Consider the following 13,047-nt stretch of genomic DNA (forward strand, 5'->3'; position numbering starts at 1 on the left):
TTTAGAACTAAGTTCATCCTGACTTGCATGTGATTAAAACAACTGGTAACTGAGGGACAATTCTGAAATATGCAGTGCATACACACATTACATCCTAAGCATGTAAGCAGTCCCAAGGATCTCATTGCATAAGTACATATTAAGCAGTGACTAGGGAAACATTCAACTATCATAACTTCTGAATGTACAACTTTTATTTCTAATATTGTATGCATTTAAAATAACAGTCTAACATGAGAAATGTTCATTCTCAAATTAGGGGGGGGAAAGGCAACTTTTTTAACAAAAGAATTTGAATACATTTGATTAGAAAGAAACATAAAGACAAGTATAAACATTTGCAATAACACTTTCTGGAGTGTGAGCACACTTGGAGGTGACCAGGTTTCCAGCAAGGCTATTTTCCTGTTCACTTACACTGTCATTTTTGTCCTTCTCATTGTTACATGTATTGACAGACTGACTATTTTACATCCTACTCACAAAGTACCAAAATTAGAAATGGAGGAGATTGGAAATGGCTAACACATCAAATTTAAAACATTTAGTAGGTCAAAGTCATAGACTTTGCTACAACATTCTCTGGAATATATGCAGAGATAGTGTAGTCTATGTTTCATTTTAATGCTAAGCATTGTAAGAATTCTGTGAAATGTCAGTCTGTGAACACACTCCCACAGCAAAATAACTTTGAGAGAAAAGGAACGAAGTGAAAAAGTAATCCATATTTGCAGAATTTACGGTACACTTAAAACTGAGTCATTATTTTGTCTATCTATACACAAAATGACGGGAAAGAGCTATAAAAACCAAAGCAGACTGAAGTTGATAATTTTCCTGTGCAGTACCTTCCAAAGAGCTGTCAACTCCTCCAGACAGAAGCCTCTTCTTATTGGGAATACTGAGTCCTTGGCTACTCATCCTAATTAAAAAGTAATTAGGTAAGTGTAATTAGGCAATAATACCACTCAAAACACTTAGCCCGTTTTCCACAATTGAATCCACAGTTGAGCTCACTATGGCATAAAATACTGAACTCAGATCTCATGGCACTAATTGCCTCTTCACCCCAATTTAATCTGACATATAGGCAGAAGCTGAGAGCTGCAAGGAATATTTATGGCATGAACCATGAAACAGGTCTGAGGAATACATCCATGACTCATATGATAGATATGTGGCAAAGGCAATGAAAATATTGACCACTACAAGTAGTATTGAATTCACAGAAACAAATCTGCTAATATCAAAGAAAAGCATAATAATGCACTTAGTTCTTGGGGTTGGCTTCATCTCACACACTTTTAGCCATCTGAAAGACAGATATCTGCCTCTGTAATCAATGAAAAGAGCAAGGGGACATTTATCTCACACCAGAGCATAGGATGAACTCCTGTGGTTGCAGCACAGCACTGGGAGCACCTCCAGCACCCTGCCACAGAAACTACACACAGATACCTTATTGCCTGTGACCTCATTAATGTTTATAAATATATAAAGGGAGAGAGTCAGGAGGATGGAGCCAGGCTCTTCTCAGTGACGGCCAGCGATAGGACAAGGGGCAGCGGGTGCAAGCTGGAGCACAGGAAGTTCTATGTGAATGTAAGAGGAAACTCTTTCACTGTGAGGGTGACAGAGCCCTGGAACAAGCCGCCCAGAGAGGTTGTGGAGTCTCCTTCTCTGGAGACATTCAAAACCTGCCTGGATGTGTTCCTGTGTGATTTAGTCTGGCTGATCCTGCTCTGGCAGGGGGGTTGGACTAGATGATCTTTCGAGGTCCCTTCCAACTCCTAATGTTCTGTTCTGTGATACCAAGCAGAGTTGGTGAAATTAAATTTGTGCACAGGGCTAAATATGCATGCACACACATACATACATACACACATAAATGACTGCTTGCAAAAATGCAGAAAAAATCTTAGAGCCCCTTGAGATGTCCCCAGCTCGTGGCTTGCCAGCTGACACTGGCACCAACTACAAACTGGTACAAGCAGAAGGAACTGCCATGAACTCCATGACCAAAAATTCCTTCAGGGTGTCATGGTTGAACCCAACCAGCAACAAAGGCCCCCAGCTGCTTGCTCATTCCCCCCACAATAGGATGGGAATGGAACAAAGAATTTATTCCTCACAGCCCATGGGCAGGCAAGTCTTCAGCCATCCCCAGAAAAGCTGGGATCATCACATGTAACTGTGGCTTGGGAAGACAAGCACCATTGCTCCAAATGCCTCTCTCTTCTGTCTTGTTCCCCTAGCTTTACATGCTGAGCATGACATCATATGGTGTGGAATAGCTCTTTGGTCAGTCGGATTCATCTGTCCCAGCTGGGTCCCCTCCCCACTCCCTGTGCACCCCCAGCCTCCTCACTGGTAGGGTGGGGTGAGAAGCAGAAAAGGCCTCAGCTCTGTGTAAGCCCTGCTCAGCAGTAACTGCATCAACCCCATGTTACCAACACTGTTTCCAGCACAAATCCAAAGCACAGCCCCATACCAGCTCCTGTGAGGAAAATGAACTCCACCCCACACAAAGGGCACAAAGGGCAACCCGCTGCCTTTCTTATTTACTTAGACTGCACAACTATCAATGTTTTGAATGCCTAGAGGAGAGCAGCTGCTTGGTGGAAAACAGCCATTCCAGGTTAATGTATGCAAAACTGGGTTGCAAGTGTCGTTCGGAAAGGATACAAAGAGCTGCTTGGACAAATGAACTCATCTCCCAGCCAGAACAAATGCAGTCCCTTTTACCTTGTGTCATCAAGCTTCTGTGAAGCCTTCAGAGCCTGCTGAATTTATTAGTAGTTGCCAGTTACTAATCTGTGGTTGGCAATGCAGGATCATGGCTTCCTTTTCCTGACTGCAAGCGCTTTCACTCCCCCTTTATCATCTCACACACTCCAGTCTGCTTCCGTGGACCATTCAGAGGTTTGGCTTTTATTACCGACATTTAAAAGGGATCAGCACCCGCCTACCACAATTACATCATGATCTACGATAATGAATTGGCTCCTAAGGGAAAATGCATATTCAAAAAAACCAGCACAAAACCCCAACAGGATAATGCATGCTTGTCTCAGAAAAAGCATCTTGCTCAGGATGCTGAAAAATATCAGTCAGTTACATAATGGGCAGAGATATATTAGAGGATAGCAGACAAATGTAAACATGGGTTTTCTTGTGTTCCTCTTTTCATATGAATGATACAAATAGGTCAAGAGCTAGAACTGAGAATGGTTGCGTACAAAGAAAAGATACAGGTTCATGATAACTTTTGAAGAATCAGATGATGAATACATGTATCTTTATACCTTCTCCAAGAAGGCATACAATATAAGCATCTTAGCTACACTTAATTTTTAACATTCATTTAGACTGTAATCATATATTTTTTTTAAAAATATATATATTGAGTATGCTGCTCGCTAATTAAATTCAGAAATTATTAGAAATACTTGACATTAAAAGTTTTAAATTCATTTTTTGAATCCTAATGAGTGCATTTTTTTAATCTAGTATTGTATGTACTTCTCTTGAGGATCTACTGAGGATAGAGTGCAATAAAAATATAATTGGCTTTAAACCCTGGTAGATTAATGTTTTGTCACGATTTACACTCTCTGTTTTGTATTCAGCTCTAAAGTTGTTTTCCCCTCTCTGAATCATGTATTGATGATTCCAATATAAGAGTCTAACTGTTATAATAACAAGAGCAATATAAGCAAATACTGCTAATGTATTTTTTTAAAAAAGAACTTAATTTCATGCCCAAACACTCTTTTAGCTAAAGTGACAACATTTTCAAGAAAGACAATATCCCTGAAGGGCAGACAGATGTATACTTCCATGGCTAGTGGAAAAGTGTAAGTCTAATACATTCTGTACTAATTCTTTTCAAGGTTTCCTCTGAATCCAAATCTGTATGGTTTTCAATATCTCAGAAAATCATCACCAAGCAGATTTTAAATTGCCATAAGTTTATCTTTCATTTAAGTTAGCAATAAAAAATTAAAAATATTAAAAATCTACCAGTTAAAAAAAAAAAAAAAGCCAATTTTCCACCAGTTATATCTAAGAGCCTCTTAGGTCTCCCTCTTTGAAGAAGCACATTAAAGGGGGTCAGAGGTTTCACAAATAAATTGGTTGGCAAGCAATATCAATGGTGCCCTAGACTGACCTGGTATATAATTGTTTGCATATCACTGCAGTAAAAGCAACAACGTGTTTAATCTGTGTGTGTTTATTTTGATCTATATATGGACCTTAAGGGTCAATGTGATTTACTCACATTTAGTGTTGGTTATTAAAAATGCTGAATAAAGTGATGGAAAGGTGTTAGAAGGCATTTGCAATTAGGAAAGAAAATGACAGTCCGCATGGAACTGCTTACTCAGAATTTTATCACAAGGGTGTTGGGGTTCTTTTCTACTTTATTTTCATAAAGCTTTATAACTCACAGCTTGAGAGAAACATATCAAAGCATTTTTTGCCTTCAGTAAATGGATGGCAAGGCTAATCTTTCCTCCCTGGATCTTTCATGATCATGGCTTTTGCAAAATTATGGGTGTAGAAAACACAAGGAATACAGTATTTTGCACTGCCCTGGGTAGCTTTGGGGTTTTTTCCTTTGGTTTTGTTTGGAGGGTTTTTTTTACTTGGGCAGCTAAATAGCATTATTAAATTGCTAGACCCTTCCAAAACTGAGAGGAAATATCAGAGTAGTCCTTACATAGGAGCCCCTGAAATCAGTAGAAAAATTTCTATTCACTTCAAGGGATTTTGGATTTTTCTCTGTACAGTGAAAAATTTTCTGAGTCTTCCGAAATGTAATGCTCAATCAGGACCTGAGTGAAATTGCTCAGTCTTCAAAGTTGATTTTACTTTTCTATTCTGTCTTAGTAACCTTACTCATTAGGAACCTCTAAATGGAATTAAAATACTAGATAAGAAATGAGGAACAGACATGTTGGAACAGAAAGCCTGAGCAAAACAAGAACATGAAGGCAGAAAAACCACAGAAAAGAAGCAAAGATTAAGACAAAATAATGCAAATTAATCTAGGAGAAAGACAACAAGTCCTCGACTTAGTATACTATATAAGTGAGTCTGTAGCTTTAGAAACATGAGTAGAGATGAAGAAGAAATCATAATCCCTTCCAGCGTTTGAACTAATTACACCCAAGCTGATTCATGCACCTTGCTGAATCAGTTCCTCTAAGAGCAAAGCATAACGGGAAGGACTGATCTGGGAAAACATTTTTACAGCTCACAAGCCTAAATGAAGTCCAATTGCAGCACACCTTTTGGAGACAAAATTGTCAAATTAAAAAGTTGGAACTTTTTAAAATAGATGAATGTGTGCTTAAAGCAAAGCAGTGCTTAGAGGACCTGGAAAACATTTCTTGTTCTAAATCCAGAACTTTCTCAAGAGCTGTGGCGATAGGTACTATTTTTAGAGACGAGACTGGAGCATCCATATTCATGTAAGTAATACAGAATTGGTCATAAATTTTTGGCTAAACAGTGAGAGAACTGAGAACTCTACGAAAACATCATTTTTGCTGAGATTTTTTTAGTTTTGTATCAAGACTGCCTAAACAAGGTCTTTCGTTTGGGGTTTTGCCATTCAGCACCAAAGCCCGTTGTTTTACTGAACCAAATCAAAGTGCTTCCTGACAGAAAAATTGGATATGAAATCCCTGTTTCATAGGTGCTCCATGGAAAACCACATTTTGCTCCCAACAGCACAGTGTCGTAGGCAGCAGTACTGACAGCATGACCTGAACCAGCTTCCTTCCCCTTACAGCCTTACATTTTATTTACAGCTGAGTATTACCAAAGTAGGATTTGCTCCTTATAATATTCTCATGCTAACAATGATCTGGTAAGCTCCTTGGAAAGTTTCTTCTGCCAACCTCCTCAGTATAGCCCCAAGGTAGCAAAACACATAACTTCAGCTTTGTGCAGAACCAGGAGGGCTAAGGTACAAGCTGAGGTGCTCTGAAGAATCAGAACTTGAAAACAAAGGGGTTTGTGCAGTTAAAAGGTTTCCTCCCTCCGTCCACTTTGTTGAATGCCCAGTGCTGGAAATCAGCTAAGCGGTTTCAGTGCACAGTCAAGTTGTAATTTTTCTGTTTGTTACCTTACGGGGACTTGTCTAGCAAGTGTACTTGATCATCTCTCTTGATATATCTCTTATTTTGCTAAATACCATGTACTACAATGCAGCCACTGTGAGAAGTTGTAACTCCGCAGGGTGCAACAGCATCATAAAATGCTAGTTGCCATTTTTTATTTGCTCCTCTAAGGGACAAGCCCCTCTTGGCCACTGGTAAAGCTTTTGAAGTTCCTCATTTTGCAGCAGCCCATTTAAACCATGTATCCAGGCCGTGGAATGACTGCAGTCAGATGCAGCCCTCCCAGCTGGAACACAAGCCTCACAGGGAGCTGGCTGAAAGATTCCTTGCTAACGTCAAAGTAAGCAATTCCTGCCTTTCATTGTCTCTTCCCCATGGGGAGAAACAGCCTGGGCAATCTGATGGATGGTTAGGTACTGCAGGTCTGATGCCCAGGAGCACGTACAGCAGTTGTTTAGCTGCAGTCACAGCCCTGGAGCAGAGGAATGGAGCAGACCCAGAAAGGAGTGGTGCAAAAGCAGTGCCCTTTGCGGGTCACATTTTTGCACTCTGATTCTTACTTCAGGCCACGTTATCGTTTGCGAGTGGATGTTTATATATAAGAAGGAAAACCACTGATCTATCTGTGAGCCTCTTGAACATATTTACTTACTAGCAGGACAATAACGTACCTGAGAACGAATTAGTCTGAAAATTTTGCATCCAGTTTATTTCCTTACTTGCTATATCAACAGGAAATAAATTAACTCAATTAATAAAACCAAATTGCAAGTTACACAAAGGCAGCTCCAATCAATTAATATTCATCTTTTTACTCCATGTACCTCCTAGCAGTTTGAACCCAAACTTTTCTCAGAAAACAAAAAGGCAATTATCTTTTACTAAGACATTTCTCATCCTAAGAAAATACACTTGATATGCTTATAAAAATATACTTCATTCATTCTGAGGAAAACATTTCCTCCAATTTATGTTCTCCTAACAAAACCTAATTTGATTGTTCAGATGTGTCTGTGTAGCTAAGTGTTTGCTTTCCTTTGATTTTAGAGTTCCCCTTTCTGAAATATTAAGTGTATAATCACTAAGTGTACTTTCCTGTTTATGGAAAACCGCCACTAAACTTCTACTATCCACCTATAAGCTTTTGGCAGAAGTTGATACAACTGTGGTATAAGGTGATTAATGGAAAGCAAATAAAGGAGTAATTAATCAAACCACGTAAGAAAATAAAAAACTATGCAAAGACTGACAAGAAAAGTCTAAACTCCTTGTGTTTTGGCACCAATGAAAAACTACAGAAGGCTAAAAACTTCATGAATGTGCTCCAATTTATCTGTATGTGTACTGCAAAGCTCTTTAGTTTGGTTCATTTAAATCTGAAATTCCCTTCCCCGTTGATGTCAGCTAGTTAGCCAAGATGGTGCATTACTGTTATGATCACTGCAGCGCATATAATTTAGATTTATCTCTTTAGGGACTCAGCTCCACCCCCTGCTAGCTAATATGCTCACCATGTTTAATGATGCAAAAAATTTCCCTGAGTACAGGTTATTTATCTTTATCAGGGGCTGCTTTTGGCTGGCTGTCAGTTATCAGCCAGAATATTTGTTCCTAAATGGTTTGTACTCATCCATATTCCAGGGCAATTCTGAGGCCCATATTATCACTGATGTTTGCAATAAAAGTGTTTCAGTTCTTCAGATACACCTTAGTAATACTGATTTATGAGTCTGGACTGGCTATATTTCTGATGCAGTGTTATGAACCCTGAAATATCTGTCATGGAAGTGAAATATCTATCCAAAACCTCAGAAACAAAACCCACTTGTAGGGGTCTTGAAGAAATACGAGGAATGAAGATATTTCTTTGAATACATTTTGAGGGGAATGAGTCAGAGGTGAGTTTTTTAAACTGAAGATCTGTAGAAAATAAAATAAAATTAGGAACAGACCAGTGAAAAGAAGACAGATGAAAGTGGGTGTAAACGGAACAGTGAGAAGAAGACAAGTCTGGACAGAGAGGTAGGGAGACAAAAAGAAGAAAAAAAAAAAAGAAACAAGAAAGGAAAGAACTTTTGCTGCACTAGATGAATGAACACTTTCAGACTATAAAATTGGAAATGGTAGTTGGAAAAGCAGAAAACTCGAGTTTATGACTTGAAAGTTCCTGCCTGTACAGCAACGTGAAAAAGTACCCAGCCTAAAAGTGAAAAGCTGATATCCTGAGTAGAGAAAGAGTTCAAAACATTAAATGCAGTTCCACAGCAAAGACATGAGAGTTATGCCACAGGTCAAAGAGGAGGCCAGCAAGTCTGGCAAGTAAGAAGGACTGAAGATATGAAATAAGTAAGCAAATTTCAGGTTTTTTATTATTTTAACTGGGATGGCAATAAGGGCAGCAACTACATGTCACATTTGATGTATGCGGTATAATAAGCTGGATTTTCTTTTCAGGGCATGCAAACATCTGTGGCACAGAGATTCGCAAGCTCAGAGCAACAAAGCATGTTCCAAAACTGGAAGCAACAAAGCCAGACATGCTCTCCCCAGGGTGGCATACTGAGATAACACGGCTGTGCTGCTTCCCAGTCCTGAGCTAATGCCTGAGCTATGCTGGAGAGATGCACCAGTTTGTTAAGGGCAAGTTCAGGTATCTCTAACAAAAGACATACTTCAGAGAGTAGAAAGAAAAGTTTAGATCCCTCGCCTGTTTCTATAAGGATACAGTAATGCCCAGCACTATCTATGCACCCCCTTGTTAGGTAGAGTCATGTAACCACAGGAAGACATAAACTGACATTCATACTTCAAACAGAATTTGGTGCTGAAGCTGGCACACATAAGGCTGCCTTCAACTCAGGAACATCTGTGTCAAATGAATAAATTTTATTCTGAATCCTCCATCTAGCAGACAGGTCTTCCCTAGGGTCAGCACATCCATTTGATATCATGTAACCCAACAGATTTTGTAACCCCCCAGCTAGAGAGTCATCATCTTTTTTCTACGCTTAGGCATATATGCTGGACACTCTCTTGGATGCAGTTTCACCAGTGAATAAAGTCGTTGCCCAGGAACCCATGTAACATAGCCCAACCAGGAGTTATGGCCACTTCAGATCTTCTGAGTTGCTCATATGCTTCCCTGTCTTCTCCCTTGTCCTTCACATCTCTTTGTGGCCTAGTGGCTCAAGCCTATGTGAGGTTAAGGATCTGTGTTCAAAACCATTTTTTGCCATGTTGAAGCAGGAGGTGTCTGCTTTTTGAGAAAGCTATTAAGAATTATCCATCTTTGCTTAATATAACACAGTGTTAAACTGCTAGGAAGACTGAAAATAATGTGGGTGTAGCCAGAGAGGTACAACAGAAGAATAAGCCCCTTTATTGATTTCTGAAGAGGTAAAACATCTGGCCTATTTTTTAAATATATAAAATATGGATAAATTTCCTGAATCTTTTTGGTGAAAAAGAGAAGGTACTATGTATATTTGATAAAGCATTGCAATGGACAGTCTCGTTTTTATCTACATGTAACATGAAAGCTATTACCGGTGAAATTATTTATACAAAGTTTACAACCACATGAGAAAAAAATCCAAAAATTGTGCAAAATAGGATTAATTTCCTCCAAAAGCCAATTAAATCTTTTCAGTCTAAATCATGTACAAACATTGGTATCACAACCAGAAATAGCATGTACAGTGGAAATTCAGCACGCATATGTGAATTCCACTTTTGTTGGGTTTAGATGATATATTTGTTTGATTTGTACTATGACATGCTCTTCCTGTTCTGAAGTTTTCCAGAAGTCTAGATTAATGACAAAGTGATCTCCAGTATAAACTTCCACAGTGATAATAACATACGCTGGCATAGACAGAATACTAGTCCAGTGCCACTGAGATCCTCTGAGAGCATGAAACAAACAGCCGACACTCAAAAAGAACTTAATTTGTGTGTTATTTCCAGTATTACTGCTGTAAATGTGCTGGGACCTAACTAGCTGATCATTTAATATTAATAGGATGATATTCAATATCACAATATTCATGTGCTACAATAAGTATTTGAAATACTGACTCTCAGCTGTTAGATAAATTCCCTATTATATCTATCCTTGATAATGTGCATATTGTTTCTGAAAGCAATTTCTGAATTATTTAGAAAAGACCTGTTTTCCTCCTGGGACATAAAATGAAAATGAACTGCAGATTTTCTGCAAGTTCTTATTACCATTTGGTCTAGACCACATTATGACCAAATTATGGTGAAAACCCTTGAATAAAGTAATTTCACAGGAAGCTGTTAACCTGCTAAAGCACCAAGAAATACAGATCAGACTGAAATGAGCTTTAGTTGTATGCTTCTTGATTCAACTATTTAGATAATGTACTTTCATTTAGATCAGCAGCTAAACGTGTGAAGGATAATAGCCTTTCTTGTACAGGTATAATGAGACATTAGTGCAGTGGTACAGAATAGCGGCAAAGAAGGGGAAAAAAGCAGTTCTGATGCCTGAAGTTCTCTTGTGACAGACACTTTTTTAAAAGAATATGACTATGGAAGCAACAGACATTTATGCCAGACACTTTCATACAACTGGAGAACATGAATCTGTCACCTGATGAAAACTGATTAAGGGCCATCAAGCCCAGAAGTGGAAATTCTACTGCTATTGAGAGGAAAAATGTACAACAGAAAGAGAGGGAGATATTTATGCACATGCCATCTCTTCTCTTAAGCAGAAAATAAGCAAGTTTCAAAGTCAAGTTTTTTCCTTCCTCCACCCTCAGTTCAGAAACTTTAGAGGGACAATGAGATAATGTAAGTGTACTCTTTGCTCTGAAGTTTTTCTAATGTATCTCTAGTGCCGTCAACAGCAACTGGCTTCACTAAATTTAGTTCAAACTGGTGACTTATTTTCAGATGGCAAAATATCTTCTTTGAGTACATTAATGTATGTAATACTGATAATCTGATTTTATTTTCTTTGTGTATTTGCTTTGCAATATTTTTCTACTGCCCTAGCTCACTTTTATTACACTGCAGTTGACTTCAAAAAAATGTAGAAATACTGCTGGATCACTTGAATTTTATCTTTTGTATCAATATTTGTGCACATGGCACACTACTCCAAAAATATCGTTAAGCTAGGCCCTGGAGCAAGGAAAAATTAATGGGAAATTTAAGCCTGTACTTAAAATAACTCCATAGAGAAAGACTTGGTTGGATGGAGGTCCTTATCTTGTGATGGAATTATCACCTGTATTACCCTATGACTGATTAGTAGAGACAGTAAAAACACAGAATTTCTGTTTTGCAAGACTTTTCATTATTTCAAAATTTGTCTTCAGTGGAAGTGAAATGAAAATTTCTATTTTAACAATTAAATACCAGGTGGACCTCAGGCATTTCATTTATTTGCCTTCAAAGGATATACTGTTTTGTTGGGTTACTCAGTTTTTTTCATCCTATACCAATGGCAATACAACATTATATATAATTCAAGGCATGGCACAAAGCACAATTTGTTACGTCCTGCATCCCTCCTGATTTATTAGGTTACATGAGATATGTGTGTAAATTTAGTACACCACATAGGGGTCTACATGTAAGCTACTCATTCTCTTTTCACAGAATCACAGGACATTAGAAGTTGAAAGGGACCTTGAAAGACCATCTAGCCCACCCCCCCACCAGACTTTCTGTGAAGAGAAATAGCAGTTCTGATGCACAATTCATTTGAGCAAATTTAGATGTTTACTTACATAGCAATGTCGTAAATCAAGCCCTAGGAATGCCTGTTTCTTTCCACTAATCAGCATGAGCTATGTTGCACGGCTCTTGTTTGTGTGTCATAGGACAGTTCAAATAATTTTTACCTTGTCTTTACATTTTTATTCTGTATTATTAGACTATTTGTAAAATTATTGTAAGAACAGCAGCTATGCTGGTATTTCAGGTAATATACCTTTTATTTAGCTACTTTTCCTGCTTTGGCAGGGGGGTTGGACCCGATGATCTCTTGAGGTCCCTTCCAACCCCTAAGATTCTGTGATTCTGTGATACTTGTTTTCTGTCTCCCATTTGTATTTTAATAGAAAAGTCCAATGTTCAGTACCTTGAACAAAAAAGGAAGCCTTAGCTTCTGTATACTAACTAAAGGGAAAAATTTCCCAGTGATATTGAAAACACTGATCTTTGTTATTATTTGTTACTATTGCCATAATTATCACGGGAAACCAAGATAAGACCTGAATCCTTCTTGGTGTCAGCACAGCAGAAAGAAAGGGGACACCAAGAGAGCTGGTAGCACTGTTGAATGGAGCCGATAGGAATCCCAAATATTTCAGTCCCTAAGACACAAGGTTCATCCTTTTCACTTGCATAAAGGATTTGAAGTAACTTTTATCTAATATATTTCATACATCCTTTAGATTTTAGGAAAAGCTATTATTCTTTTTCTTCCAATGTAGACATGACCAGAAAAGAAAAAAGAGAAGACATAACAAATCTCTCTAGTGAATTGGAAGGATATATTGCAAGCCAGTATTAGCAGTATGCCTTTTCTTTTAAAAAGAAAATACTGAGAGAAAAAGCTTATGAGTTATTTTTGCAAAATGCTCTTACAAGCTATAAGAGATACAAAATACCATAACAATATATTAAGGGGACAACATGATACAGGAGATTGCCTTGATAGCTTACATAAAATTGAAAGCTCATGCTCTTAGGTTAGAAAACTGATGAAAGAATTGTATCTGTGTAGTGATAAATAGAAATGTAAGTTAACCTACCTGGCTGGTGTTCCAAGGCTGGCAATAGGAAACAAAGGTAGACCTTCACTTACTATAACTGCAATTCTGAAACAAGCAAGCTAGATGCATTGCAGGATATGTAAGGTTACAAAACAAAGTGT

At 38.2% G+C, this 13,047-nt stretch overlaps 1 long non-coding RNA gene across 1 annotated transcript in view; it reads right to left on the bottom strand.

Annotated features, from left to right (window-relative positions):
• The window catches only part of LOC311190536, a 47,259-nt gene that overhangs the window by 14,207 nt on the left and 20,005 nt on the right, over positions 1–13,047 (bottom strand). Inside the window, exon 2 of the long non-coding RNA XR_014617219.1 lies at positions 849–922. This is a non-coding gene — a long non-coding RNA (uncharacterized lncRNA). The remainder of the gene's footprint in view (positions 1–848; positions 923–13,047) is intronic.

This window comes from Gallinula chloropus (assembly GCF_964237585.1).
Source record: "Gallinula chloropus genome assembly, chromosome: 3".
Classification (NCBI taxonomy): domain Eukaryota; kingdom Metazoa; phylum Chordata; class Aves; order Gruiformes; family Rallidae; genus Gallinula; species Gallinula chloropus.